The sequence below is a fragment of the Lissotriton vulgaris genome, chromosome 4_1 (assembly GCF_964263255.1).
Source record: "Lissotriton vulgaris chromosome 4_1, aLisVul1.2, whole genome shotgun sequence".
NCBI classification, from domain to species: domain Eukaryota; kingdom Metazoa; phylum Chordata; class Amphibia; order Caudata; family Salamandridae; genus Lissotriton; species Lissotriton vulgaris.
In genome coordinates, this window is record NC_141691.1 from 796,217,383 (window position 1) to 796,241,887 (window position 24,505).

Consider the following 24,505-nt stretch of genomic DNA (forward strand, 5'->3'; position numbering starts at 1 on the left):
TGAGGCTGAGAAGTTTAAACGTTCACGAGACAGTGTAAAACGTGCATGTTGTCACCGGTACAGATTGTTATAGTTTTTCTTCACTACCAAACCACTCAAGTATTCAATGGTATACCGCAAAAATATAAAAAAATAATTCCAAAGTAGATTCACGATAGAAGGCCAGAAGGTCATGTATTGGAAATCTAAATGATCCAAAGGGATTAATCGAAAAAAGCAATGAATGTGAAATACAATATAAGCTAAAAAGAATGTGAAGCCTAGGAATCCCTAAAGTAAAAAACCAACATTGTGCTCAAATCAGCCGATAAGGGTGGGACCATTGTAGTACAGAACACTGGGGGCTACAAGACAAAGATTCTTTCACAACTGGAGGTCGGGACCAATTACTCTCTACTTAGGGTAGGCCCTACCAAGGAGATATCTGAAACCATCAAGAGGATTACCAACCAAAGGGTGGAGTAAGGATTCCTCACTGAACTCGAATCCGAATTCTTGAATAAGATACAACGGAGGCTACGTACAATCTACACCTTGCCCAAGATGCATAAAAGCATGGAGAAGCATCAGGTAGTCCCATAGTATGTGGATGCGGCTCAGTACTTGGACCACTCTGCAAGTATGTGGATATCTTTTTGAAACCTTTTGCCGAATCTGCGGCATTCTACATACATGACACTGTGGAAACAATCAAACTGGTGGACAATTTGCCATTCAACCCATCTGAACAAATTCTTGTCACTATGAACATAACCTCCCTATATACAAACATCCCTCAAGAATGTGTCTTGGAGGTTAGAAGTGAGACCAAAACCCATGCAGGTGCAGACAGATTTTATAATCAAACTCCTCAAGATTGCTATGACCAAGAAGGTCTTCTTTTTCCAAGGGAACGATTACATGCAGACAAAAGTTATGGCGATGGGGGCAGGATCTGCATCAATGTAGCCATTCTGTATATTGTATTGTATTTGCATTTATTAAGCGCTTACTACCCCTGACGAGGCTTCAAAGCGCTTTTTCGGCAAGTAGCACACTGCTTCAGGACCCATAGAGGATTAGTGTTGAATTAGTAAGGTGAAACATGCAAGTACATTTTAAGTGGTGGATAGGTTAGTCAGTTATTTAGATTTGGAATGATAGCAGAAGGATAGAGGAGGAAACAAGGTTTGTATTTATATAGCGCTTGTTACCCCTGATGGGGTGTTGAAGTGAGCTATTCAGGAAGCCCATAAAGGATTAGTGGTGAATTAATATGGTGAAATATGAAAGTAATTTCGTGGTGGATATTAGTCAGTTATTTGGAGTGAGAAGGATAGCGGAGGGATAAAAGGGGAAGAAAGGTTTGAATTCATATAGCACTTGTTACCCTTGATGGATGTTGAAGCGCTTTTCTGGCGAGTAGCATGCCACTCCGGAACCAAACAGGATTAGTGTTCTATTAGTATGGTAAAACATGAAAGTAATTTTAGTGGTAATTATGTTAGTCGGTTATTTGGATTGGGAAGGGTTGGGGAAGGGTAGAAAAGAGGGAAGAGTTTAGAAAGGTTTGTTTTAGGGGATCGGTATAGTAAAAGAGGTGTCAGATGATGCAAGGAGGGGTAGAGTTGGAGAGAGTCTAGAAAGGGTTACTTTGGGGATCATTGTAGTGGTATGGGGTTTGGGATAAATGAGAGAGTGGATGTAGAGGATATATTGATAGATGTATAGGATGAGAGATAGGGTAGTGCATTGGAAAGAGTAGTAGAAAGAAGATTGAGATGAGTCAGAAGGTTGGGCTAGAGCATATGTTGAGCGAAGTATAGGCTGAGAAATAGGGAAGTGCATTGGAAATACTAAATTAGAAGAAAGTGATACATATATAGATACATAAGTACATTGAAAGTATATAGATGCATAAAGGAGGTATGTATATTGGGCAGCATTTCTGGCCCTGGTCCTGGTTAGTCTCGAACAGACTCAAACAGGCAACTGCCCTTGTCCCCTCCGCCCTTAGCCTCAACGCCCGGGCTGAGACGCCCTAACCCTGGCCTTTCATAGCCCTAGTAATCAGGTGACCCCGTCAGCCAATGGGTACCCTAGCCCTAACATTATCCAATCACAACACTAGCCCTATAATCTAGAACCAATAGGAGACCGAGACCTTACAGCCAATCTTAGCCCTAGTCCAAGCATTCAATCAGTTCAAAAACCCTGAACTCTACGTCCAATAGAGGACTAGCCTTACCAGTAGTCCCAAACCAAGTCCAAGCAACCAATGGCACAGAAAGCCCTAGTAACTACTTCCAATAAAAAGCGTAACCCTACTCTCTGTCCCATAAGTAGTCCAGCAACCAATCACACCAGAAACCCGAATCACTACTTCCAATTAAAGGTCTAACCCTAGCCCAACCCTAGTCCCAACAACCAATAACACAGGAAACCCTAGTCCCAACTTCAAATAGAAATCCTAACCCTTGCCCTAGTCCCAAACCTACATTGATTGAAACACAGACCCATAAACCAATCAGTGCACTCAAATACCCAACCAATGAGGACAATAACCCTAATCCAATAGAAACATCATATACAACCACCAATCACTGTATACATGTACCAACCATTAGCAGACCATATAATGTCCCAGCGACCTCAGTCAAGGTTTGCTGGCCAGGGAGTTGGAAGCTGCTTTACCTGTTCAGAATCTCCTAGGAGACAGACAGGCTCAATCCGTACTTTGGACTTCTGGAGGTTAAGGCCTCACTAACTTGAAATCTAACAATACTGTTTGAATAAAACTTTACTCCCGCTTCTGGCCATAAAAACGAAGTGCACAGTCCCTAGTAAACACAGTTTAAACAGTTGACAGATGCACCCTCTGATGTAGAATATCCCTGTTGCTGGTGGGGGGAGGGGGGGGGGGCGGTGCTGGTTTCACTGGCTTGTGACCACAAAATTGTGGCTGGGGGTGCACTCTTAACATACAGGTCTTAGCACAGAGCAAAGAAGAAATTTGGAGGGAAAATGAATCTTCACCAGGAATGAGAGGGAAAAACTACAAAGTTTGGACTGTAAATCCCACAATTCAACACGTTAAATGGAAGCAATCATGGGCAGGAAAAACCACAAGTTTAAAAAACAGTTGATAAGATATGCACTCACAGGCAGGTTAAAACTACAATTTTAAACTGTAACAACCACAGACAGTAATCACAGAAAGGGAAAATCGTTTAAAAAAAAAAAAACTTTTGTTTTGGGGAAGAGACAGCACTAGTCTGCCTCCTTACCACTTCCTGGACTCTGCTCGCTGCAATCTGGGGCACAGGTAGGCTGCAACTCACAAAAGCATGCAATGGAGCCTGCGCTTTTTAAAATTTTTGCAGCCAACTCTCCGCAAGTTCACAGCAATACTGAAAACAAACGTTTTTGGACACCGCCACCAGACCTAGGGGTTCAGGGTGTTCCTAGCCTGCCCCCTTCTTTTTTCGCTTTTTTCTCGGGACCTAGAGGAGTCTGAGCCCCAAAATGGCTGATAACACTTCCTAGTTTAAGTGGTAGCAGCCAATCAGGTCTCATTTTAAGAACTGTTGGATTCGCGGGGGCCATATCCCTAGATATCCATCAATCTTTTGCTTTCAATAACTCCAATACTACAGAACATATTTACACAGTTACAAAACGGTCACTTTCTGCACCAGGATCTTCCTTTCTGGCAAATTTGGTGTAACTCTGTTCAGCGCTTCAGGCTGTAGCCACGTCTAAAATTCCAATGGGAAACTACCTGGGGAAAATGCTATGGGAGGCCCCCTTTCTCTCTGACCCCGCTTTTGGGCAAGGCCCGGGGGTGGATTTGTGATAATAATGGTGGGCCGGGGAGTGGTGTTAAAGGGGACGGCTACCCCTGAGGGCCAGCTATTAACTAATGAGGCGGACGCACGTACCATCTCCCGGTTTCTGCCATACAGAAATAGGCAGAGGGGCCCCATTTGGCCCTTCTGGGCCTATTTCGGCCCCAGGGCCTGGCCGTTTAATACAGTGTCAGCACGCAGTCCTCCTCTCCAGGTTGATTCTGGCCATGCATTTGAAAAGGAGGGGCCCTGGAGACCTCATTGCTTATAGCCTGGCTCAGCTATGCCTGGGGTGCCCACCCCCTGGATCTAGCGGTGAGGGAAGCCTCTGTTTGCTCTCGCTTGGTGGCCAGTTCTAAGGGAAAATTAGAAGAGCAACATCTGTGGCATGTAATAACATAGGGTCAGCATGTAACAAATAATAAAAGCGGTTGACCCCCTGCATGTATAAAAGATATAGCTCCATGATGGAGCAGACTCGAAAACGTTCCTAACAGCAGCTGAAGTGAGTGGCAAACTAGTTTTGAAAACGTTGTCAAGATTCATCAAAAGGCACCAAAATTAACAAAAAAAATATGCGTTGTCTATGGAAACGAAGTCCTAACTAGAACTACCTACTGACAACCGCCAGTAGGTATATATAATCATATTTATGGGTTTATGGTTGGGGTTGTAGATTTAGGGTTTGGTAGGGGTAAAGGGATGAGTTGGGGCATAGGGTGGTAAGGGTATTTTTAGGGTGAAGGGATGGGTAAGAGTATTGGGCAGGGATTTTTTAGGGTTTAGGTGTGGGGGTATTGGGGGAAGGGTGTTTTTAGGGTTTAGGTGTGGGTAAGGGTGTTTTAGGGTTCTGGGGTGGGTTTGGTATTTCTAGGGTTTAGCAGTGCTTAGAGGTATTGGGTGGTAGGGGTATTTTTAGGGTTTTGGGGTAGGGAAGGTGGTCAGGTTTGTCAGTGACTGCAGCTAAGGCATTTTTTGGGTGAATTCGGGACAGGAAGGAGAGACTGCATTATGTATGGCTTTCTATTACTGCTCTACCCTTGCGCAGCTGTTCAGTGGGGAGGCGATGATTTTGGGGCCATACAAAACATAATTGTACAGATGAGTAATACTGAATTACAGGATGTTTTTAACCGGGGGTTTCTGAATGACCCCAAATAGATGAGAGCAAAGTGGCATCACAGACTACTTGAGCTTTGCTCTCGTTGTCTACTTGACATCACTCAGAACCCCTTGGAGAAAAGCATTCCCTTAATTCACTCGTACCCTTCTATAATTATATAGATTTTTAAGGAGTTAGGCAGAAGACATGGCAGAGTTCGCTAACAACAGATTTTCAGTATTAACTTTGGAATCTAATAACATTGTACATGCTCAATATTATTTACAAGCAAATATCAACAAACGGGTAGGAACAAGATTGCTTCTGTTCCCAATTGAGGCACACGGTTGTCATGGCCTTCAGTATCCTATTCTACCATAACCCCTTTTATGCTCATGACGGAGAGGTTCCTTCCTGAGCCACAGTGGGCATGTGCTCAAGTTGGAACTGCTCAGTCATGGCACCCACCCATGGACGAAGCGCTGGGACTCCCACCATGGGCAGCCCATCAACTTCCCACAAAGGGGGATGGCAGCGGAAGATTTTCCGCTGCCACCCTGAGGCAATCCCATGACACCAGCGCGCACAGCATGCGCCAATGTCATCAAGAAGCCCTGGGCGCCATTTGCTTCCAGGCGTCCACTGACGCAAGGTAGGTTTCCTTGCTCATGGGGGGAGGAGGGCGGGGGGTTCCTCCGTGCACATTGGCATTGGGGGAGAGAAAATAGTTTTTCCTCTCCCCTGATTTCTGTGCAGGGCATTCCTGCTTCACGATTGCACACAGCATTGCGATCGTGCAGAAGAAATGCCAGCACCAGGGATCAACTTTAGTGTAATGGAAGCGACCCCTTGGGAAAGGGTCGCTTCCAAATGGGCACCATTTTCTTCAAGTGAGGTATCATTTTACTCGGAAGTCTTTGGGGAACGCTATGGGGTAGGACATTTGTGCCTGCACGGTGATCCCACACAAAAATATAGAAAATGGGTTTTTTTCAGCTAAATTTGAGATTTGAGGGATTCTGGGTAGGAAACGTTGGGGTGTCCACGCAAGCCATACCTCCCTCCCTAGTTTTCAGAAATGTGTAGGTCTGGTAGTTTCCCTGGATGGCCGCTGAGCCTGCGGCCAAAGACCCAGGTGACCCCCCCCTTGCAGAACCAGGTCATTTTGTGATAGGTAATTTTGATGTCTCCTCATTAAGTTTTGGGCTCTTGCCTGTCGTGGGTACTTGGCCCACCCACGCGAGTGAGGTACCATTTTTATCGGGAGACTCTGGGGAATGCGGGGTGGGTGGAAATTTGTGGATCCTTGCAGATTCCAGAGCTTTCCATCACAGAAATGTGAGGAAAATGGGTTTGTTTTTTTCTTTACAAAGTTTGCGGTTTGCAGGGGATTCTGGTTAACAGAACCTGTTGAGAGCCAGACAAGTCACCACCATCCTGGATTCCCCGGGTGTCTAGGTTAAAAAATTTTTAGGTTTGCTAGGTTTCCCTAGGTGCCGGCAGAGCTAGGGTTCAAAATCTACAGTTAGGCACTTTGCAAAAAAAAGGGTCAGTTTTCACCGTAAAAATGTGGTATGTCTATGTTGCGTTTTGGGCTGTTTCCTGTCGCAGGCACTAGGCATACCTACACATGTGAGGTACCATTTTTATCGGGAGACTTAGGGGCACACAGAATTGTAGAGCAACTGTTATTACCTATTGACTTACAATGCATTTCTGTAGACAATGTGTAAAAATGAAGTCACATGTATGAGTACCCACAATTTCAGAGATGTGCAAATAGCTACTGTTTCTAAACTCTATATTTTGTTCCCATTTTAGAAAAAAATAGGTGTCTTTCATACCTATTTTATTTTCCCAAACAAATTGCTATATACCTGGTACACAATGAAAAACCATTGCAAGACGCTGTTCAGTTATTGGCTCTGGGTTCCTCTGGGTCTTGGTGAACCTACAAGTTCTATATATCCCACAACCAGTGGGGATCCAGCGGCTCTAAAGGTATATTGCTTTAAAAAAAAATCTGTCACACTTAGAAGATGTCACAGGGGAGAACGTTGGCCCACATTGCTGTTTTTTCAACTCACTTTAAATTTTTCCTATTTCCAACTGTTATTTTTTTTTTTATTTATTTAGAGGTTTTATATAGTGCTGGCTGGATCCAGGGGTATCAGAGAGCTTTACATCTTTGAGACAAGAAGGTCAGTAAGACATGGGTCATACATAGCATAAATGAGTATAAACAACATATAAGTCTGCGCTACACATATTTCAAAATGATAAATATGGGAAATAAGAACACCGAAAAGTGGGAGATGTGATAATCAAAAATAACCAGGCATACATTGAAAAGAGAGCCGGAAAATTGCAGAGGAGGATAGGGAGGTTGGTGGTCAGATTGGGTTTGTAAGGACGAGAGGAGGAGGGGCAGAAATGAGGGCAGGAGGAGGGGCAGAAATGAGGGCAGACTGAGGACAAGGGAGGGGGGGTTGCAGGGAGGAGTGAAGGTGGTAAACAGGGAGGTGGAAGAGACTAGGAGGAAGGGCGAAGTAAGGCTGAAAAGAAGGGAGGGCGGATGTATCTGAGGTCGGACAGATGTGGCCAGTGGAAGATAGCAGATATGGATTATGGTCCCCAATATTTATTGAGGAGATGTAGTTTGAGTTCTTTTTTGAAGCAAGGGTAGGAAGGGTTGCAACGAAGGTCAGTTGGAAGGGCATTCCAAAATGCATGGAGCGTTGCCGGAAAAGGAGCAAGACTGGGTGGTTTTCTTTTTTTGAAGGGGGGAGGATAAGAAGGAAGGTGTTTGTGCTTCTCAAGGAACGGGAGCAACCGGCTTTTGTGAGTTTGTTAGCGAGGTAGGTCGGTGTATTCCAATGGAGAATTGTGTGTGTAATGCAGGCTGTTTTGTACGTGGATCTACCTTCAATGGGGAGCCATTTAAGGATTTTAAGGGTAGGGGAAATGTGGTCGAATCGCTTGCAGTCTAAGGTAAGCCTAGCTGCAAGGTACAGCACAGATTTAAGCGGTGCGAGGTGGATCTTGGGAATTCCGGTGAGAATGGCATTACCATAGTCTATGCGAGAAAGAACAAGGGATTAGACTGCTAGTTTGAAATCCTCGATCGGGATGAAGGGCTTGATTTTCTTAAGGTGGCGGAGAGTGAAGAGGGCTCCTTTGGCAGAAATATTGATGTGTGTCTTGAGGGTTAGGAGGTCGTCAAGTGAGATACCTAGTGATTTGACTGAGGAGGATAAAGATAAGGAGCAGTTGAGGGCATTAAGGTCAGAGATCCAATTCTTAATAAGGAGCTGGTTGTTTTTAGGGGAAAAAAGAATTATTTCAGTTTTTTTAGGGTTGAGTTTGAGGTGGTTAGTGTGGAACCAGGCTTGAATCTTGATGAGGGTGTTGTTGAGGTGAAGGATGTCAGCATGGGTTTTAATCTTATAATAGAGTTGGGTGTCATCGGCATAGAGATGGTAGTTGATCCCGGCTTGTTTAAGAATGAGTGTGAGGGGTTCCATGAAAAGGTTAAAGAGAGGATGGATCCTTGCGTAACTCCTAAGGAGATGGAGGTAGGGTTAGATAGGCAATTTTGGATTTTGATTTGTTGAGAACGTTGTTGTAGGTATGAGACGAACCATTTGTGTGTCATACCATTTAGGCCGAATCGATCTAAATGAACATTGAGTAGAGTAGAGTGGTTAACAGTATCAAACGCTGCAGAGAGATCAAGGAGGATCAGAAGGCTAGATTCACCATTGTCGAGTGAGTGGTGGATGTCATCAACAATGTTTAGCATGGTGGTTTCAGTGCTGCATTCTTTCCTAAAGCCAGCTTGGAAGGGGTCTAGTGTTCAATGTGTCTCTCTAGTTGGAGAAGAACACATTTTTCCAGGGCTTTAGAAAGAAGGGGAAGGTTGGAGATGGGACGAAGGTTATTGAGGTCGTTTGGGTCAGCCAAAGGATTTTTGATAACGGGGGTGATTTGGCCTAGTTGCAATGAGTTGGGGACACAACCGGTGGCAAGGGAGCTGTTGAGAATAGAGGTCCAGGTAGGGTGATGATATGTTTGAGGTTTTGGACAAGTTTGGAGGGAAGAGGGTCTTTGGTGTGGGAGGAAGGCTTGAGTTTGGAAATGATGTTAAAGACGTCTCTTTCCGTGACTGGCTGGAAGTTAAGCCAAGCGGCATTATTTTTAGTAAGAGAGTTAGGATGATTGGAGTCCAGGAAATTGGGGGGCAAGGAGGGGTAAAAGAGATTAGAGTTATGATGGGCCGTAGAGGGAGTTCTGATGGAGGGTGGGATATTAAGAGAGGTGTTCGGATTGGTGGTAGGGATCGCAGTAGAGAGGAAGGATTGCTCAATTAGTTTAATTTTGTCTGAAAAAGAGCGCTATTTCTTCACATCTAGTCTTCGAGGACAGTGGGACAGGGGGAGCGGAAGCAGTTTGATTGCGCACAATGTTGAATAGTTCTCTTGGCCTATTCTGAGCTCGATCTAGTTGTGATCTGAGGAAGGAAGTTTTTTGTCTAAAGATGTGTTTTTTGTAGGACAATCTAGCAAGTCTGAGGATGGCCAGGTTAGAAGGAGAGGGGTGCTGTCTCCATAATCTTTCAGTCAGTCTGAGTCTACGTCTTTCAATGTTTAGGTCTGTGTTAAACCATGATTTGGAGGGGATATTTCTTTGTTTTTTGAGTTTGAGTGGTGCTAGAAGGTCAAGGGTAGCAGTGACAGCTTTATTATATTGTTCGGTTAGTTCATTCGTGTTGAGGGAAGGAGGGATAGCGAGAAGCTGGGCCTGAAGTTTGGATTCAAGTAAGTCGGGAGGGATATGACTAAGATTTCTGATCCGTTTGATGGGTTTAATAGTTTTGGACGGAGGGGTGGAGGCAGAGTTGTTTATGGAAAACAGGATAAGGTGATGGTCGGACCAGTCAATGGGAATGATGTTAGATAGGAGGGCTAGATCTTTGCTGGTAATGATAGCGTCAAGGGTGGCTCCTTTGGAATGGGTTGGTGACTGACAGATTTGTTTGAGGTCATTAATTTCGAGAAGGTCTAACAGGAGGGAGATTGAGGGATCTTTAGTATCATTTCAATGGAGGTTAAAGTCTCCCAGGAAGATGTTTTTAGATTTGGAAATTGAGGATTGCGTAAGAAGGTTAGATAGCTCGTCGATGAATGGGTAGTGATTTCCAGGAGGATTATATATATTGTGAAGGCGGATGGGGGCAATCCTGTATTTTGAGTTCGGCTACAAGGTATTCAAAGGAGGTATATTCGGCGTCATTGATAAGGGAGAGCTGTAGTTCGTCTTTGAAGATGATAGCTACACCACCGCCTTTTCGGATGGGTCTATCTTTCCTAATGATGAAGTAGCCCGGGGGTGAGAGTAGGTCAAGAATGCTAGTAGAGTGTTTATTAAGCCAGGATTCTGTATGGAACGCGATGTCGATGGATTCGCTAAGGATGGTTTCAGAGATTTCTATGGCATGTCGGGCAGCGGAGCGGCAGTTAACAAGCATGCAGGTGAGGAGTTTGGGAGATGGGAGGGTATGAATGGAGGTTAGATGAGGAGGGGGTCTAGGTGAGACAGGTGAAGGGGGGAGTACGACTGGTTACCAATATGACGGGGATGCTTGAGAAGGTGGGAGGCGTGTACATGGTTGGTGAGTAAGGAGGGTAGGAATTTTGAAGGTCGGAAATCTCCTGGTGAGAGAGAGTGCAAGTGGTGCGGAGTGATCTTTGAGCCCGGCAAAGCAAGGGATTTGTTTTCCACGTTTTAGATGCGGTGGGGTTTATTAGACTAGGGCTGGCGGTGTTTTTTCGGGGAGGGAGGTCGTTGGATTTGAGGATGAGGACATTGTTCCTGAGACGAGCGAGATCTCTGGTAATGGTGGTGAGGTTACGTTCGATGTTGCGAAGGGAGTTTGAAATAAAAGTGAGGGGGTAAATATGGTGTGGGGGGAGGACAAATGGGGTTCAGAGTTAGCTGCGGAGGGGGGTTTGCTCTGAGGAGGCAATGAACAAATGCAGGCAGGAGGCCTGATTTGAGGAGGAGAAGAGCCGAAGCAGGTAGGAGAGCAGGGGGGCTGTAGTTGTATGGGAGAAGGAGTGGCATGTCGGGGTAGGGGGGGGAGAAGGGACATCTGTGGATGAGGATTTTTGAGATAGCAAGGAGGTACAGTTGTGGATTGGTGTGGGAGTGAGGGGGGATAATGGGAAGTATATCATTCAGCGAGGGAGAGGATGAGTTGGGAGAAGAGGCGTGGGGGGGAAGTGAGATTCAGAAGGTGTGAGGCTGAATTGGGAGGGGAGGAATGAGGGGGTGGAGGAGGAAGGGAAGGGGAATCTGGGTGAGGAGTGTTGTGATTCGGTGGGTGTGAGGATGAGTTGGGATAGGAGTAGTGAAGGGGGGGGTTGAAGGAGGAAAGGAAAGGGAATCTGGGTGGGGAGTATTGTGATACGGTGTGAGAGGATGAGTTGGGAGAGGAGGAGTGAGGGGGTGTTGGAGGTGGAATGGAAGGGGAGACAGTGAAAGAGGGCATGGAGGGAGGGGTCATAGGGAGGGGAATGGGTGGGCTGATTGGGTGCAAGGGGGATTGGGAGTGAGGGGGTGCGGAGAGGATCAATGGGAGAGGGGGGGTTATAGTGAGAAAAGGGGGAATGGGTGTTGGCGTTTGCATAGTGTCATTAGATGTTGAAAGGTCAGGGGCGGGAGAAGTGGGCTGGTGGGGCGGGGTCGAAGGGGAGAGAGGAGGTGGGAGGCTGTTGGTGGAATTGGAAAGTTGGATGGTCAAGGATCTGAAATGGAGTTCGAAGGTGTTAAGATGGGGGTACGGCAGCTTGGATGAGGATGTTACCAGTTTTAAAAATGGTTGGAGAGAGAGTGGTGGAAAGTTTGTCGCCATGGGGTATTTTGGAGGTTTTAGTGACTGGGAGATGTTGTGTGAAAATGCTTTTCCATTTAGAAGGGCGTTTGGAGTAGAAGATGTAATTCGTTTTAATGGGGGCGGTAGGGCTGTAGTAGTTGTCAACAATAAGTGTTTCAGGATTTCGAATAAGGAGGTTGTGTTTGAGTTTTTTTCTATCGTTTTTAGAAAGATTGGGGGGGTACGGAATGGACCAGGAGTTGGGACCATGTTTAGATAAAGAAAAGTCCTGGGAGGGGGAGGGGATATTGAGAGGAGGCATATTGAGCAAAGGAAAGAAGTAGGGGAGAGGAGAATCAGATAATCACGTGAGCAGTGGGTTGAGGATGTGGAGGAAGAGAATTGTAAAGGGAGAAGCGGAAAGACGCAGTGTTGGGAAAGGGTAAGGGGAGGATTCGGAAATGGAAGAGCAAGGAAAGGGAATGAGAGAATAATATGAGAGAAAGGGGCCAGAGAATATGAGTTAAGTAAGATACGAAGGGAGTGAGCAGAATAAAGTCCAGCGAAACAAACAAATCACATCACCGTTGCATATGGTGGAAGCAATATTAAGGCAATGTTGAAATATCCCCAAAAACAGCAAACAATCAATCCCCGCAAAGCTATACAGGGTGAGGATCGCTGGGATTTAGGACCAAGAGTACTGGGTCATTAGATTGCACATATTCACAGGTTGACCCCATGCTGAATTTTGCCTACCTTTCAGAAATGTATAGCTTCCAGGATCCATTATTGCTTTTATACCCATTTTTACCATTAACTGGAAGGAGGTTGAAAGCACAAAAAATAGCAAAAATAGGCTTTTTCAAAGTAAAATGCCAAAACTGTGTAAAAAACTTTTGTTTTTTTGTCCCTGAAAGCTGGGAAGTTGGTGATTTCAGCACCACAACCCCTTGTTGAAACCATTTGCAGGGGAAAAACAGACTCATCTGCAGCACTTTTTTCCCCATTAAAAAAAAATAATTAGCTGTATTTTGGCTAATTTCCCGGTCCCTTCTAGGGGAATTAACAAATCCGTGGTACCTTTACAATCCTCATGATGTTGGAAGAAAAGGACGCAAAGTTAGCCTGGATACATTATGTTGTCAAAAAGTTACAGCGGCCTAAGCGCAAACTACCCCAAATAGCCAAAAAAAGGCTTAGCACTTGGGGAGACCTAGCATCGAAGCGGTTAAGGCGCAGTCTGTTCGCTGAGGAACACGAGTCTTTAATTCACCTTCTGTACCACTGTCAAGCTGTAGTAAAGAGCGGAGTATCTATATCAAGCAGATCATGTTATTCAACAATCAAACGCCTACAAGGAAGCAGCCAGTAGCTGTCTGAAAACAAAGGACATTTCCGACCTTTGCCGCTGTGTGAACTTTTTACCAGTCCTTTTTGAAAAGCTTTGTGACCCTGTTTTACATTAGTTCATTTCCACTTTGTGTGATAGCAGCTTTATCTGAATAGTTTTGACAGAAACTGTAAAAATGTTTTAGCTGAATCTTTAACTCAAAATACAATCTTTTAAAGGCGTTCATGAGTTTCCCTGGTAGATGTTTTAGTGGTTTTCAACTAACCCCAATAAAGCCAATTACTCTGGTTTAAAAAGTACAAGCCGATGAGGGCCCCTTCATGCCATACTTCCCCAACAGGTCATTCCAGGAATGAAATAAAAATCTTGGACCCACAATGTAGGCCAACCACGGGGCAAAGACTATGCATGGGGACGGTGTAGTAAAGTAGGGTTAAAAAAATGCCTTTACATTTTTAAAAAGTATCTAGAAATCACTGAAAAACTAAGGTTTACATGGCGTAATAGTTGGGTGAAGAGGTTACATACAACATAGCATTTTAAACAAAAACTAAATTCACCAGTTATAGGCACTATGTGCACCACAACAGAACAAAGAGTATAATGTATGCTGTTTCTGGCATCTGCCCCCTCTACCACCACCCCCATCCTTCTGGGCCCTGTACATGAGGGCTCATTGACTGGAGAAGCAAGACTCCACTTCCCTTTGGTTCGGTCCAGGCTATACAAATAAGAAATACATAAAGGATGTGCCTTGTGATGGTGGCAGCAGCAGAACTTCAAACATCGGCAACCTGGCGGGCCAATGTGGAGCATGACCAATGAAGAAATGAACAGCCATCGCAAACCACAAGCTAGGCTATTGTACCCCTCTGTCCCTCTCCGATATTACCACAACTCTGATCAGGTTGGTTTTATATTTCCAACGTAAGTGATTAATCAATACCAATGTATGCAAGGTTCAGCCCTAAGTTTTCTATATTTTGTTTTAGAAATTATGTTCAACGTGGAAGGTATGCGCCTTCAACAAAAAATTATTAACATTAACTTGTTAAAAAAAAAAAAGATGAGCTCAACATAGCAAAAAGTACTTTAAGAACGGCATTCTACACTATTTTTGCAAAAAGCCATACTTGTCCAATGTTCCCTCTCATGTGTCTACTTTTGGCTCATGTTGTCTGTAGGAGGGAAGGGGCTGCTTCCTATGGTCACCCCCACTTTTTGCAGTGATTCTCTGGTTTTTCGACTTAAGTGTGGCTGTGGGCCTGCTAATCAGACCCACAGCCCAGCTGTTCTCTCTCTAAATTGATACCATGTACTTTAGGTACATACCCGATTGGGTATTGGGTCACCTTTGTGAGCCCCTGTATAGTGTACCATAGGTACCCAGGGCATAGGTGCATCAAGGCCTACCAGGGGCTGCAGCATGTATTATGCCACCCCTGGCTGGCCATCCAAACTGACACCACAGGCTGATCACTCAGCTTGGGTAAGGTGGTGTAATCACCCCTTACTTAGATATAGTATATCTATATCTACCTTATATATAGACACATGGTAACCTACAAGTCACTCCTATGGCAGGCCTTAACAATCCTGGAAGCAGAGTGCTTGGTTTTACGTGAGAAGGTGCACTAGCATGAGCTGAGCCCTTCTGCAGCTTTCAGAATCATCTCCTTATAGCTGTTCTATGATACAGCCATACCATATACTCTTAAGTGCATTATAATCCTCACGGTTAATGCTAACTTTGGTTTGGCTTTATCAAAGCATGTTGTGTAAGGTGTCAAACACTTTGGTGTACTACCCCCCCCCCCCGCCAGTTCTGGCGGCGGGGGTAGCATTCCACCCTTCTAGAGGGAGAAGACATGTAGTTACTGCTTTACCCTGTTAAAGTTAAACAGAGCCTCAGCATCACAAAATGGATGCTGCTGCAACAGACACGAGTCTGACCTCCTGCTGCTGGACGAAACTCCGGCAAGGGAGGTTTGGACAATAGCACCTCCCCGGACAGCCTATAGTGTATTGGGTCCGCTGTGGCGCGAAACTGGTCAAAGGGAGAGGGGTGTAACCACCCCCTTCCCAGGTCCACCCATAGGAGGGATCTAGCAGGTTATACAGCCCCTAAAATCAGTATAAAGATAGGAGCCATGTCTAGAGACTTTAGATCATCCTGGACTGAAACTCAAACGAAACTATATTGACTAGTAGACTGAAGACTGAAGACATCTCCCTTGTGGTTAAGGAGTGACCTCCCTGTGCAAACAGGAACCACCAGTAGCTTGCCAGTTTGCTTTGTCGATGCTCCTGCCGGAACCCGAATACTCAGCGACTCAGGAACTGGACTTCCGGACTTCTCCAACTCCGATCCACAGCAAAGCTGAGACAAGTGGCGGACATGAGACGTGGGACAGGACACCCTGCACTTCCTGCATTTTACAAACTGCTCGACTACCGAGGTACTCTCACAGTTGTGCAATGGGGTATGAGAAGCAATTTGCACCAAAGCTTAGCCCTCCACACTCCATGAGTGCCGCGTGGGGCCTGCTTCTGCATTTCAGCTCGACGCGTCTTCCTGGTTGCTAGCCCGCTGGCTAGTTAGCCCTCTGAAGACTTCCTTTTGAATTTACACTGCTGGCCTGGTTGCTCTTGGCTTGCTCCAGCTTCCCTGCAAAGGAGAAGCTCCCCAGACCTTGCTGGTCTGACTCAAAGCCAATCTTCACTTCCTGCGTGGGTTGCGGTTGCCAAGGCTTGTTGAGTCCAATCCGGATACCGCCGCCGCAGTCAACTAGATCCTTCGTGGGACAGCTCGAATCCAGCTCCTGGTCGCCGTCGACGCCTCCTGGTCCTCGTGGCGGCAGAGACAAGTTTCACCTCCTCACCTGAAATCTCCTCGACATCGCCTAGTTCCTTCCTGGTTCCTTCATGCTCACTGACCCAGACTCTGTCCCCTCTGCTTTCAGGTTCTTCAGTTCCTCGATCCACCCGGACACTTTTCCCCTGGTCGCCTGCAGCACTTTTCGCAGATCTCCATAGGAAACATCGACAAAACCCGACACCTAAAGAAACCTATGCACCCGGCTTCCCTGGGTGAGGTAACTCGAGTACTCCGGTGCTCTCGTGGGTATTGACTATCCAAGTGTCCTAGTCTAAAGTGGTTTTGTCGTAGTCCATCCGGAAATGCCCTAAATCTTTAACTTTGTAACTTTTATGTTCTCCATTCTAAGTCTATGGTAACTCGCGACTGAGTTTAGACACTGCACGCGTCTCCCGTGGGTCTCCTACTTCCTAACCTTATGTTGTCTAGTGTAGCCCCAGCGATTCCCTAGGCCCTAGGCCTAATCCCTATTCCTGAAGTGGTTCTTATACCACTTACTTAGTATATGGTTTGTGAGGCCCCTAGGGCAAATCTGTATTTGTGCAACTTATTGTATGCTAATTGAGTAACTTGTGATGTACTTCGATCTCTGACCTCATAATGAAGTCAGAGGGGTTGTGTTAGAAATGAATACATATATATTGGATATATACCTTGTGTGGTGTTCTTTCATTTGGTATTCAAGGGATTCTAATTGGTAAATCAAACAGCTTCACATGCTCTTTGAAGTTTAGCCTAAGACTGCTGGTCCATGCTACCACTAGGATAGCTTGTCTAGAAGGTTGACTTTATAACCACCATCAATAAGGGTCGTTTAGACTGGTGCAAGGTGCCCACTAGAATAGTGGACATGATATGCCAGGCTAACTTCTCACATTGCCCATTTCTTTTCTACATATTATAACTTCTAAAAAAAAAAATGTTGGAAAAGTGGTTGCTTCTACCGTTAACCTTAAAAGGGTGGGTAGCCTTTATCAAAATGTCCATACTCCCTCTACTGTTTTTTTTGTTTACAAATAAAACTATGAAAATGAATAGAGGTTACTTTAATCCGTTGGCTGATCCCGTGATTTTGCGGCAGTGCAGCCGTTTTAAAAAACGGGCGGGGCCGCGTCGGCCGTTGGCCGACGGCAGCACCAGCGAGGTAGTGCTGCCGAAGGGGTTAAAGAGCTCGAATCTATGTTTAAGGAGTTTGTTTGGAGAAACAAAGCCCCCAGGGTTAAACTCTCAGTGCTTCAACTTGATATCAATCCGGGTCGGTTAGCATTACCACAAATTCGTACATATTATGAAGCAGCTATTTTAAATTTAACAGGTCGTCTACTATCAAATGGTCCATTAGGCAATTTGTTCTTGGATAAAATGGTGAAGGAATCTGGGTCGCAGATCACAACTTTTCTAAAAACTTCTAAACTCCCCAAGAGGTCTAGATATAAAACTCAACTGGAAAATTCCTTTAGACTGCGGTTCTTTTTTTTAGGCAGGCTGGTTATTCTGGGTTCCACTATCTGGAATTAGGCAATGTAAAAGCTTGGGACTCCAATTCATTCTAGTCATATTAGAAATTTGAAGCAAGGGGGTCTAGAAGAGCTGGGGCGGTATTTAACTAAAAAAAGAGTAATTACCTGGCATGAGGTTCAGGATAGATGTGGCGACCGGAGTAAGCCTGTTTTATTTTTATATTTACAGATCATATATTTTGTTAATAGATACAATCTTTCGACTAAATATATTTGGAGCCAAAAGTTAGAGGGGTGGGTAACTGGTGCCATCTTTTATGCACTCAAAGTGAGTCTGGTTTGGTAGAGAAATTTTTAGAAAGAGTAACCTGGGAAACTTAATGTACCTTTTCTAGTCAAGAGTGGCAGGCCATATCTCTTTTAGGGAGTGAGGCGTTCAGAGCTGCCAATTTTAAAAGAATGGCTTTTCTGCCCCTGTCGATGGCTTACTATACTCCCAAAGCACTCAACAAGAAATATCCAGTACTAGAGAATACATGTTTTCGTTGCCAGGCAGAAGGGGAAGGGGCAAGGTTAGGGTTATTCTGGGGAAGGATTTTTCGGCCATAAGCCGTGCGATGCAGAAGCGGATGGATCCAGAGAGCTCCCTCTTCAGTATTACGAGATCTGGGACAAACTTGAGGAAAGTGGAGGAGACTTTTCTACCTATTTCCTTCCCGATTGCTCGCTCCTGGATTCTTCAAAATTGGAGGTCGGCGGAAGCACCCTCAGATGCGAGGTGGCTAAACAAGATGAAACGAACCAGGACATTTGAAGAAGCATATGCAAGGTGGGTGGGTGCTATAAAAAAGTTCACTGCGACTTAGAATTACTTAGCCAATCTTGAAATTATGACTGTATAGAAGCTCTTATGACTATAGCACTTTAACACTTTAGCAAGCCAGAACTGTATATGCATAAAAAGTTGGGATATTAACATAGGCGCATTTGGAAAATGGGCACTCTGCCAGGTTATTGCTGCAATTTACTTATTCTGCACTGGTTTAATGTGGGATCAGTATATGTTGATTAAATGTGTTTTTTAAAACTCCCTATTGAAAAACGTACATCCTGTCATGCGGCGGTGGAGAAACGAGAAATAACACCACTATTGTGCGAACAAATTTCGCAGCGAAGCCTGCCCAACCTGAGCATCTGCCCTGGTATCAGTGTCCAGACAGTAATGCTAAGCCAAGGTATGGACCGTCTTCCAAGTGGCGGCCATGCAGATTCCTGCAATCGGAACATTAAGCAGCAAAGCAGTTGCGGCAGCTTTGCCCCTGGTGGAATGAGCCTTAGGTGTACCTCCTAAGGTCGTATTAGTCTGTTGGTAACACAATAGTGTACAGGACACAATCCACCTAGAGATGGACTGTTTTGAGGTAGCAAAACCGGTCCAGACTGATTCATAATTGTCAAACAATTGATCTGAACCACGAATATCTCTGGTTTTAGCCAGATAAAATTCCAGCACCCCCCTAACATCCAGGGAATGTAGGGACCTTCCCGCTGGAGATGCCGGATTCTGAACAAACGTAGGCAAAGTTATTGTCTGATTGACATGAAAACCAGAAAGAACCTTAGGAAGACATTTAGGATGAGTATGCGTAACAACCTCAGCAGCAGGAAATACAGTATAAGGTCCTTGGCAACACAACGCCTGAATACCACTCCCCCTGCGGGCCGATGTGATGGCCACGAGGAACGCCACCTTCCAGGATAGATGCTGCAACGAAGCCCTAAGAATAGGTTCAAAAGGCTCCTACATCAATCTGGACAGCACCACATTCAATTCCCATGAAGACGAAGGAAGCCAGACAGGAGGGAATGCTTACTTCCAGCCTTCCAAAAAATCTTTGATCACAGGGATCTGGAAGAAGGAAGTCTGAAGGGCATTTCCTGTAGGCAGTCAGCGCAGCAATATGAACCGTAATGGATTAGACATTAAGGCCCGACTGCGCCAGGCGTAGAAGATACAGAAGGAAGACATCTTCCTTACACGTCGACAGGGCATGGTCCTTGGACATGCACCAGATGCAAAAACTTCCACTATTAAGCAGAAGAAGTCCTAGTGGAAGGATGCTTAGCCTCCTTTAGTATGTCCATACAAACTTCTGGTAGATCCAAATGGCCATATCACACTATCTCAGGAGCCATGCAGCCAAACTCAAAGACGAGAGGTTGGGGTGCAACGTCTGCCCCCTGAACTGTGCGAGAAGGTCCGGCCTGCACGGCCTCCGTATGAGAGGACGGAGAGACCGGTGAAGCAGGTCCGTGAACCACCACTGTCTGGGCCATTCCGGGGCAATCAGGATCATCCGCGCCCTGGACTGGGACAGCTTGATGAACACCGCCGGAATCAAGGGAAAAGGTGGAAAAGCGTACAGAAAGCTGTTCGACCAGTTAATCCAGAACGCATTCCCCAGCTTCCCACAGGCAGTACCTGGAGGCGAAGTCTCGGCATTCGCCGAAGACTTCTCCTAGTACTTCGTCGTTTATGACCCACTCATGGCTTTCCTGAATCAGTCTGCTCAGCAAGTCTGCCCGAGCATTCTGCACACCTGGCAGATGGGCAGCCGTTAGAGTCAGTCGCCAGATCGCCCGCGCCTCCTGCGACAGAGTGCGCGATCTCGAACCCCCCTGCTTGTTGAGGTAATCCATTGTGGTCAAATTGTCCGTCTGTACAAGCAGAGAGTTGGTCTGGAAGGACGGAAGAAACGCCTTCAATGCCAAGGGAACAGCTCTGAGTACCCAGAAAATGATGTGATACGTGGACTCCATCGGGGACCACGTTCCTTGTATCTGCAAGTCTCCGGAAAGCGCCCCCCCCAGCCGTGGGGAGACGCATCCGTCACGACAGTCTGTGTGGAAATGTCCTTGTGAAAGGGAACCCCTCTTAGGAGATTCTCCGCTGAACACTACCACTTCAGAGACTGAAGAGCACCCAGAGACAGTCGTATCTTGTCGCCCAAGGATCCTTTCCTCTAATCCCACTGATCCTCCAAGCACTCCTGCAAAGGTCCCATGAGCAGCCGTGCGTGTGGCGTGAGGAACATACAAGAGGCCACCGACCCCAGTAGAGAAGACACCGTCTCCACTACCGTAGATGGGGCGGTCACAAGACCCTGAGCCTTCCCAAGGGGAGATAATCGACTCTCCACCGAAGGAGACACGCTTGCTGACAGCGTATTGACGGAGGCTCCCAAGTACTGTATGCACTGGACCGGAATGGGGACAGACTCGGACACGTTGATGTGCAACCTCAGCTCGTCCCAGAGAACGCATGTCCTCCTGAAGTGCGCCTGAGCTTCCGAGAAGGAGGAGGCCCTGATCAACCAATCGTCCAGGCACGGTTAGAGAAGCCACCTCGTTTTTCCACAGGCGTGCAGCTACCACTGCCATGCACTTCGAGAATAGTCTGGGCGCAGACTTCAGCCCGACTGGCAGTAATGTGTACTGATAATGATGGGCGCAGACCTGGAATCGCAGGAACTTCCTGTGTGCAATGAGCACATGGGAGTATGCATCCCGTAGATCTATGGCACCAAGCCAATCTCCCTGTTGCAGCAGAGCATAAACCTGATGCAACGACAGCATGCGAAACTCCTCTACTGCGAATCCACTTGTTTGCTTGTCGCAAATCCAGAATGGGCCTGAACTCGTTCCTGTCCTTCTTATGAACCAGAAGAACCGGGAGTACAGACCTCTCCTCTTTTGAGACAGAGGTACGTCCTCTATCGCCCTTGTCCTATACAGGAAAACGGCCTCTGCTTAGAGCTCGCACCGCTGAAACCGCGAGCCGACCGGAGGAAGTGCTGGAGGAGGGCCGATGAACCGAAGACTGACTTAGACCCAGCCGGCCTTTGTTCGCCGAGGAGCCACAAGCTCTCCCGCGTATGCGCACAATATACTTGTAAAGCATTAAATGGCGGCTCGGGACCACCGGCAAATCCTGGGAGGAAAAACGCCGCTAGAAAGGGCAGAAGGCCTCAGGCCGTACTCCATGCCCCAAACCTACAGCCGTCCAAAAGTCTCCGATTCAGACTTCATGCGGGCCACTCACTACTCTCATGGCAACCCAAGGGTTGCCCAAAGAACGGGAGAGTAGAAGCACACTGCTGAGCCGCAGGCTGCAGAGACGTCAGGCAAATAAAAGTATGGCAATGTAGGACAAACCCACAACACCTGGGGGTCGGCAGGAGAGGAAAAACTTCGCTCCGACACCGATGCCTAGATCTGAAACTATCAGGCCCATTAGACCACCTCTTGTAAGGCTTCCCTCCTGTCTCTCGGCAGAGGAACCACAAACCGGTGAAGAAAACCCCCCCACGAAGGGATCTCACAACAACGGTCCAACAACCGCGGGCCACAGCGCGAGGCCTACATGCCGCCACCCCTGCGACCAAGTCAGGAGCACGGTCGGAGCCAGAACCTCCTGCCAGGCGGTAGTGGACGAAAGGTAAGTCCCGCCAACCAGTAAAGAGTCGGAGAGGGACTCCCCGTACTCATGGCAGACGCAACCCTGGCATCAAGGCACGGAGGTTCGCAGACTGAGGGGCAAAAGGCACCTGGGGAGGTGGACGGAAGAGGGAACCGAGGGGATTCTGAAACATCCCCGGTGGTCTCACCAGTAGTGGTCGAGCAGGAGGCGACCCAGCAGACGTGAGGCATGCAAGCAATCAAAACTAAGCAAAAGGACAAACGTCCCTCGTGTACACGTGGTGAGTAACCACAAACTCCCCATCAGAAGGGTTCCTCGACGCTGATCAACTGCTCTGCGTCGTGAGTGGAAGGTGCCGGGAACACAAAGTCCCCTCTACGACGGGAGGCTCACCAAGTAGCGAGGCCTGGAACCAGACCCAGGCGTCAAGAGCCGGCAGTACCCTGCGGCTGTAACAGATGACGCCAACCTCACTACGACGTCACCATCACTAAGACAGTGACTGTCTCTATGACAACCAACACTCAGACGTCAGAATGTCACTAGGTGTCAACCAAGGAGACGCCGAGCCCTCCCTAACGGTGACGTCCTGACCCAACGGAAAAGAGGACAGAGCCCAAGTGACCAATGCCCCAAAAGGAGCATCACTGCTCCATGACGTTGAGCCTCACTGTCCCATGACGTTGAGCATCCCTGCCCCATGACGTCGAGCATCCCTGCCCCATGACGTCGAGCATCCCTGCCCCATGACGTCGAGCATCCCTGCTCCATGACGTCGAGCATCACCGCTCCACGACGTCGAGCATCACCGCTCCATGACGTCGAGCAACACCGCTCCATGACGTCGAGCAACACCGCTCCATGACGTCGGGGAACCCCATGACGTCAAGGTACTGACATAGAGACACTCCATGGCGTCGACGTCGAGACACTCCATGCTCGAGGCACTCCATGGCGTCGACGTCGAGGCACTCCATGGCGTCGACGTCGAGGCACTCCATGGCGTCGACGTCGAGGCACTCCATGGCGTCGAGGCACTCCATGGCGTCGACGTCGAGGCACTCCATGGCGTCGACGTCGAGGCACTCCATGGCGTCGACGTCGAGGCACTCCATGGCGTCGACGTCGAGGCACTCCATGGCGTCGACGTCGAGGCACTCCATGGCGTCGACGTCGAGGCACTCCATGGCGTCGACGTCGAGGCACTCCATGGCGTCGACGTCGAGGCACTCCATGGCGTCGACGTCGAGGCACTCCATGACGTCCAGGCACTCCACGAGCCGACTGGAACCGCGTCATAGCTCAGACGTGCCCTTACTGGGGACAACCCCAGAGAGTACAGCATGGGACTCGGTAGAGGACCTACCCTCACCTCACCCAGAGGCTGAAGATGCCTTCAAACTCCTCTGTTTGAAACCTGGAAGCCGAAGCCCCCTAGAAAAGAAGGTACAGAGAAGACAGGTGTCCAAAGACACAGGCAAGCACAGAGTACAAACCCTGTGAGCTTCAGCTTTGGCCTTCAGTTCAGCTGCAGACAAAGCACATGTCAGACTAGAAATAGTCTAAAGACAAAAAGACTGCAGAAATTCTGCCAAAAAACCACAGCAGAATGCAGATAAAGGCCAAAGACGTCGAGTGAAGCTACAAAAATCCAAAAATATCACAAAAATAGTAAAGAAAAAGCTCAGAAAAGAAGAGCTAATGCTCCAGGGTCCTGCTAGCAGGAGCCGGAAAAAAGAACTGAAGGTGAAAGGGACCTGCACTGCATTCTGGGATACTGTGAGGCTTCTGGGAAGTTCTCTTAAAGGCACAGTATCCTGTTTTGAGCCACATAATGGCAGCCTATGGGGCTTGTCTGTCCACTCCTTCCTCTCTATCATTCCAGAGGGTTTTGCTGTTCAAAGCAAGGGTTTTCTCTGTGGAAAACCCTGGACAGGCTGTGCTGTTGTGGTTTTTGGTGGAATTTCCAGTTGAAGTATTGGACAGTGTAGCCTGTGGATATAGGCTGCATTATCTGTCTTTAAATTCTCTCTTAAGTGTCTATGCAGGTCTGCATGTTTTGACAGCTTAAGAGATTATTTTTGATTGCTCCGGGGTCCGCGCACATGGGCGGGACTATTCACTAGATTATGACTATACACAGAGATCCCCTACTACAGAATTAAGTGTTCAAAATTCCAAACGACATGCCTCATTTCAAGGCCGGGCTGAGCCAAACGTCGTGGCACTGTAAATAAGGTCTATTCACAAAACTTGTTTAGAGATAGCTTTAGACATGCAAGCTCAACTGAAAATGCGCAAAATGGAATCTGCATTCATAATCGAGACCCGAAATATTTGGGTCACCATAACAAACTTACCATGATTGGCTGTAGCCACAGGACTAGGAGAAAAAGAGGAATGTTTCTCCAAGCAGGAGTGAGCAACTACAAAATCCAAAGTTTGTGGGAATTCACAAAGATTATGAATGTTGTTTAATTTAGTCTTTGGACATGCACTTTGGCTGTCTTTCGCAAACAGCAGGATGACA

General features: G+C 46.9%; 1 protein-coding gene and 1 pseudogene across 2 annotated transcripts in view; both read right to left on the reverse strand.

The window, feature by feature from the left end:
- Nucleotides 1-24,505, reverse strand: part of DROSHA (drosha ribonuclease III) — a 692,102-nt gene that overhangs the window by 489,565 nt on the left and 178,032 nt on the right. The window lies entirely within an intron of this gene.
- Nucleotides 8,779-24,505, reverse strand: part of LOC147722597 (uncharacterized) — a 29,002-nt pseudogene continuing 13,275 nt past the window's right edge.